Source organism: Camelus bactrianus, chromosome 2, assembly GCF_048773025.1.
Source record: "Camelus bactrianus isolate YW-2024 breed Bactrian camel chromosome 2, ASM4877302v1, whole genome shotgun sequence".
Taxonomy (NCBI): domain Eukaryota; kingdom Metazoa; phylum Chordata; class Mammalia; order Artiodactyla; family Camelidae; genus Camelus; species Camelus bactrianus.
The window spans coordinates 78,902,257-78,909,207 of NC_133540.1; positions in this window are offsets into that span (position 1 = coordinate 78,902,257).

The following is a 6,951-nucleotide window of genomic DNA, read 5'->3' on the forward strand; positions in this document are numbered from 1 at the left end:
AGCTCATAAAAGCTAACCACCCCACAACTTGTGTCTCTCTTGCCTTCTGAGGTGGCCTGCACTCTGTCTATGGAGTGTATATCTACTTTTACTTTAAGCTAAACACCCCACACCTCTTGGTCTCTCTCCCTCTAGCTTTTTGAAATGGTCCACATTCTGCTTATGGGGTGTGTATCTTCTAAGCTGCTCTCCCTTCTGAGTGAGATGGCCCATACCTTGTCTTTGGAGTGTGTCTCTCTCTAAATAAATTTACTTTCACTTTACTATGTCTTGCTCTTGAATTATTTCCTGGGTGAAGCAAGAACCTATTCTTTGTCAACACCTCGTGTCCACAGATCAAAGAGCCTCCTCACTCTAGAGAATAAAACCCTAGATTTCTGTTCCACCATGTGAAGTAGGTTAGATCTGCGCATCCACTGTCTATTACATAAACTTTCAATCTTCCTGCTTTTACCTTTTGTTTCTTCTTTACTAATAGTGAAAGCTTACTGAATCAATTAGCTTTTTACTCTGTCACAAAGCACCCCAAAATGTAGTGACTTAAAATGTCGAGCATTTATTTGCTCATAATTCTGAGCCAATAGTTTGGGTGGAGCTCCATTGCAATGGCTTGTTTCTGATTCATGTGTTATTATTGGTTGGCCTTCCTTTGTATTTGTGCCTCAGCTGGACAAGCTTTCCATGTGGTCTGTCATTCTCTAACACAAGTTTGTTTATCTGTCAATAGCATTTCAAGAGGACATGAGTAGTAGCTGCATGGCCTCTTGTGCCTATACTCAGGCCTCAAATAATGCCACTTCTGCCACACTGGGGTCAAAGTAAGCCACAGGGCTCACCTACATTCAAGGAGTGGGAAAAGAAATCCCACTACAGCTATAGCATATGAATGGCCATTAGCAGTCTATCATACTGGTACATCAAATCCTGAACATAAGGAGGCTTATGTGAAAGAAATAAGGTGTTTCTCATACTTCCTCGCCAAAAAGCTGTTTCTTAGGCCTCTTAATATAGTTCCCACTTCTCCATCGGAGTTTTCCCACTTCTCTCGGTTTGTTTCCGTTGTCTTCTCTGCTATTGTGTTAGTCCTTCTGATTTTATGCCACCCTCTTTGCCCCAAATTAACAAGGAACAAAAATCTTTCAGTGTCTCATTTATTTTAATAGACTCCAGAGATGAAGCAGATTTTAAGCTTGTGTTGAATTCAATATCCTTAACCTGCAGAGAGTAAACCACTCCTCTGTCTGGAAAATTCCAGCTTAGCTTTCAAAATTCTACCTTGTGGTCCCCACCTCAGTGAAATCTTTCTTAACTACCTCACAGATGGATATGATCACTTTTCTTTTTCTGATTTATACCTTTATTTATGAGTCTATTATTTATTTACCACACTACATTAGAATCGTATTAACAAAAAGGCACACTGGTTAAAAGTGCAGGCTTTGGAGCCATATTGCCTGAATTCAAATATTAACTATACTTCTTATTAGCTCTGTGACCTTGGCACATTTCTAAACTCTTAGTACCTGCTTCCATTCCTCATAAGGTTGTTTTCAGGATTAAAGGAATTAATCCATATAAATTACTTAGAACAATGCCTGGCACATATTGAGGGGTCAATAAATGCTATTGATTATTACTATACATTTGCCTCTGAGACCAAAATATGAGCTGATTGTGTGTAAGAATCATATATCCCTCACCTTTTCAACCCTAGTGGGGTGCAGTGTCATCCTTCAGTGTTTACTGTAAGAATAAGGAACCATCTCAGTAGCCATGCATCTCACAAAGCCTCCTGTGGTGACCCCAGCACAGTCTTTCCTCTCATCTTCTAACTGCCCTGGGATTCTTTTGCCTGGGAGAACAAATGTGCAGCCAACTAGACTCTGCTTTTCATATTTCATTGTTCTATCAATATCCTAAATGTTTCATTTTCAAAAAGTTTTGTATACTTGACTTCTGGTAGGCCTGATAAAGGTACAGGGAGTAAATGTAGGCATGAATGAGACACCAGGCCCTCTCCTGCATTTGAAAGTAATTTTGTGTATAGTAACTAAAGTTTATGCTGTCTCTATACCAGGCTCTGAGCATACAAAATGTTTTGCTTTGTTCTTTCCTATCACATAATTATCAACATTTCAAACTCAAAGATGCAGAGAGGTTCCTTGTGATATCCTCTATTAAACCTTTTATTCAAGAGAACACAGACATAATTGATTCTCAAACTGACTGGCAATTTACTCAAATCATTTCACTGGTCAATAGGATTAAGATCAGATGTCCTGAGAATGTTCATCATTTAGGGTAACATTCCTAAATGTCTGAACATAACTTGGGCATATAATATTTTATTTAATCCTGACTATCATCTCATGAGGTAGAAGTATCTCCCCCAATTTACAGAGGAAGGGACAGAGGCTCAAAGAGACAAGTGACCTACCAAAACTGACAAGGAAAGTTTGTTGTTAGCTAACATCCCAGAGAGGAAATGCTGATTTTACCCCTTAGTTTTCTTTGAGCATGTGGGAAGTATTTTAAATGGAGTACTAAGGGAATTGCAGGTCCTTCAGGAGAAGGAAACTGCATGCCCATGCAATGTTTCATTAAAATGTTCAATCATGTGGGCTTAGTGTCTGGGTATCTTTTTCATTGTGTTTAGAAAAGTATTCACACAGCAAATCATTTGGTAAGTATTTGTTGAAAACTGAATGAATGGATAATATGAAGAGTACTGAAGATAATTACTAATTCTATTCCTCTGCTTAAATCAAAATGCTTGGTCAAAATCTTTTCCTCATGGACCCTGTTATGGGTTGAACTGTCTTCTCACAAAATTCATATGTTAATGTTCTGATCCTCAGTATCAGAATGTGACCTTATTTGGAGATAGGGTCTTGATTATGGAGGTAATCAAGTTAAAATGAGGTCTTTAGGGTGAGCCTTAATCCAATGCCACTGTTATCCTAATAAAAAGGGAAAATTTGGAGTCAGACATACAAACATAAAATGAGGACAATGTGAATAGACATAGGGAGAAGATGTCCATAAGAAACTCATGGAAAGGGGCCTGGAACAGATTCTTCCTTCACTGCCCTTATGAGACAGGATGGAAGAGGGCAGAGCACAGCCATTCAAGGAATGCTACAGCAATTAACATCAAAATGGTGAAAGATTCAACCCCCAGTAGACCTTGAGGCTCAGGATGATGAGAGATTTAACTTCTAGTAGATCTTGAGCTTCATTATCTGTTCATCCTAATATATTAACATGGTGAATAACATGCCCACAGTCACCATGGCAGTCCCAAGGATAGCCACAAAAGATCAATGAGTGGGAAATGGCCAACTTCCTGGGAATCCCAGCCCCTTCCCCAGGCTACTTAGACTGGTCCTTCCACTTATTAGCATTTGAAGCCACCAAGCCCATGAAAACTAGCAACAGGGTGCCTCGCAGCTGCCCCCCTCCCTCTTTGGAGACTGCCCGCATTCTGTCTATGGAATGTGTACTTACTGTTAATCTGAGCACCCAACCCCCAAACCTTGTGGCCTTTCTCTTGCCTTTCAATGTATCTCTCTAAATAAATCTACATTTACTCAACTGTGGCTCGCTCTTGAATTCTTTTCTGCGTGAAGCCAAGGGCCCACGCTTGATGAGGCATATCCCAGGGGCTCAACCGAATCCTGGGATGCTGCCCTTCTCATGCCCCAACCCTGCTAACATCTTAATTTTGGACTTTAGCCTCTAGAAGTGTTAGAAGATAAATTCACCAGTCTGTGGTACTTTACAACTACAACAAATCTAGCCACTTCTCACTATTCTGCCTCTCCTACCCTGTTGCAAGCCACCATCATCTCTTGTCAAGATTATTCAATTGTCTCCTAACTGATCTCCAGGTTTCTGTTCTTTCTCTTCTAAATCTATTTTTCACAAAATAGTCATATTGTTCCTTTGAATGTATGTAGAATTCATGCTATGCCTCACAACTTTTAGAAGTCCCCCATCTTTACCATGATAAAAAACAAAGTCTTTATTATGGTGGATAAGACCACACACATTCATGAGCCCTCTGCTTTTCTTGGACCTCATTTTTTCTTCTCCATTCCTTCACCCATTTCTAGGCTTTGCTCCACCTCTACTGGCCTCCTTGCTCTTCCTTGAACGTGCTAATCATGTGTTTGGTGCTGGGGTTTGTACTTACTGTTCCCTCTCTCTGGAATGCTCACCCCTGAGATACCTGACATGCCTCTTCCTTTCACTTTCTTCAAGTTTCTTTTCAAACATCACTTTGTCAGTCAAGTTTCCATTGACCATACTCCATAAAATAGCACCTCAGTTTCTTATAATTCACCATTTCACTCACCTCAATTTATTTCTCTCCATAGCACTTATCCTTTTCTGACACAGTATATATTTAAACAATTCATACAGTAATAAAGCAATAATTTACGATTATCTGTGGTATTTTATCACATGTGAACTGAAGACATTGAATTTAAAGGAAAAAGAAATAAAAGGAAAAATGAATATTTATATATCATTTTTTTGAAATAAGCACTAAAGTTTCTTAATTCCAGAAATAGGAAATAAAATTCAGCTACTGCCATTTGGTTGCTTACAGTCTAGTTGGAGAAGTGGTCATAAAGATCTGATGGCATCTCTATGTCTTAGGAGAAACGTGGAGGATTTCATAGGGAAGGTGATATCTAACTAGGTCTTGAAGAATATGTAAAACACCAGGATGGATAAAAGAGGAAAGACATTCCAATCAGAGGACCAACACAGAACTATGAAATAGTGATGGCAAGCTCAGTAGTTGACTGGCTAAGACAAAAAGAAGCCAAGATGTTTTCTAATTATTTTGGTTTTTTTCACCTCTTTGGATTTAAAATCTAGAAAAAAAGTTTGAAAATACATTTTATCTTTCTGAATAATTACTGCAGAATAGTATAACTATGTAAAAATATCTGTTACCACACAATCTGTTTTAAATAGTTTTTATTTTAGAACACTGATTGGAGTAGGTATGTAAAATTTCTTCACTTTCTCATCTTCATCTGAGTGTGTGCTTTAGTTTGAGTTTTATTCTCCAAAGGACATTAATTTTTAATGAATGTATGCCAATTCATGTAAAAAATAAAAAATCTTATTACTATGTGGAAATAATTTGTTTTACTACTTTACTTCATTTTTGTCAAGTGCATATGAATAAGCAAGTCCAAATAAACTTTTGCTTTATTTTTTTGCTAAAAAATTCATATTTTGAGTTCTCTGAATCATGTGGTTTCTTCTTTTACTCCTATTCCCTGTTATGTTAAAATAACTGCATTTTTATTATGCAATTTCAGTATATACATACTTGTCTCCTGGCAATGCTGCATAAAAAATTAAGAATGTAATGCATTTATGTTGAAATTAAATAACCTAGAAAATATCAACATTTCCTTGAAAGAAAAGCTTGCCAAAAATTACTATTTAAAACAATACACTCAAAAATTTTTAATTGCAATGACTTCTTAAATATAAAACTGTTTACTGAAAATTAAATTCATTCACTTTCTTTCTGCATTTTAAAATAAAAATACATGACTAAATTGATCTAACACAGATCTGTTCACTGAAACATGCCAACCAAGTGTAAATTAAATTTTGTTTTTGTTAGGTTTAAAGGATTGGCTTCCATTTAACAATCCATAATATTTATGTCTCAACGTTTATCTAATTTTGTCTAACTACTGCAGATTCTACATGTTTGATTCTGACAAACCTATCCAGGATGTTAACTGGCCTGATCTTATTATATGAGAAAAACAAATGTATAAAAATTCAATTTGTAGTGATACAGAATTGGAACAACTGTATTTGCTACAATGGTATGATATTCTACCTATTGTGTGACACACTGTAAGAAACAGTCCTTCTACTATCTTACTCCATCACATGAAACTTTAAAAAGAATTGATGTAATTCACATTGGTCTCATATAACAGTGCTATTTTGTAGCTGGTTAGTGCTCCTCATTGCTTTGAAAATGGTTTCAAGGGATATAAAAAATTCCAAGAGCAAGAGCAATGGCAGTTGTAGTTGAATAGCTATCAATGCTTAAATGAAAACATCCAATAGACAATACTTCTAAAAGTCAAAGGATATTCAACCTCTTTTGTTGTTTACTTAGCCAAACACCGCTGTGGTGATGTCTTTAAAAATTCCTATTTCAGGTTACTTCATTTAGGCTGTGTTGCCATTTTATGTTTCTATTTTTATATTGCAGACAAGATTTTTGGCATATATTTGAAATAAAAATAAAAATATTTTAATTACACATAAAGATCCTTTAAAAACATCTTCCAGTATCTCAGGAAATAAAATTTAGTCTCTCCCAATGAAAATACATCATTCAAGATGGCCATTATGCAACTCGAAATATAAGATTGTAGTGGTTTTCTAGGTAATTCAGTTTCTCCTAGGAAAAAATCAAATTTCCTGCCCAATGTTGAAACAAATATCTAGGTCCAAGATGGAGCTCCTTCTGCCCAGTGTGCCACATGAGCAAACTGAAACTTAGAGAACTTCTATGTCCCTGCAAATGATCTGTTTGACCAGAAACACAGTATATCCAGCCAGCCAATCCCCAAACGTCAAGCCAGCTCTGGGCCTTCTTACCCCAAACACAGCTGACTATGTGACCCCAGTCAATCAGATATTTTCTATTTTTTCTTCCTTGTTTTTTATTCTTTGTCCTATAAAAGCTTCCTGTCTGCTGTTCTCCAGCATGCAGCTCTCAAATTCAAACAAAACTTGGCCAAGTTAGTGACCTTACAATTGCAATAGCTTCAAGGCCAGAAACTTAAAGTATACAGGCCTTTCCCTTTGCACCCTCCTAGAGGTCCAACATCAAAACAGTAGTCCATAAATTAATATCTCATTTGCAATTAACCAGGACACTAGAGGAAATAC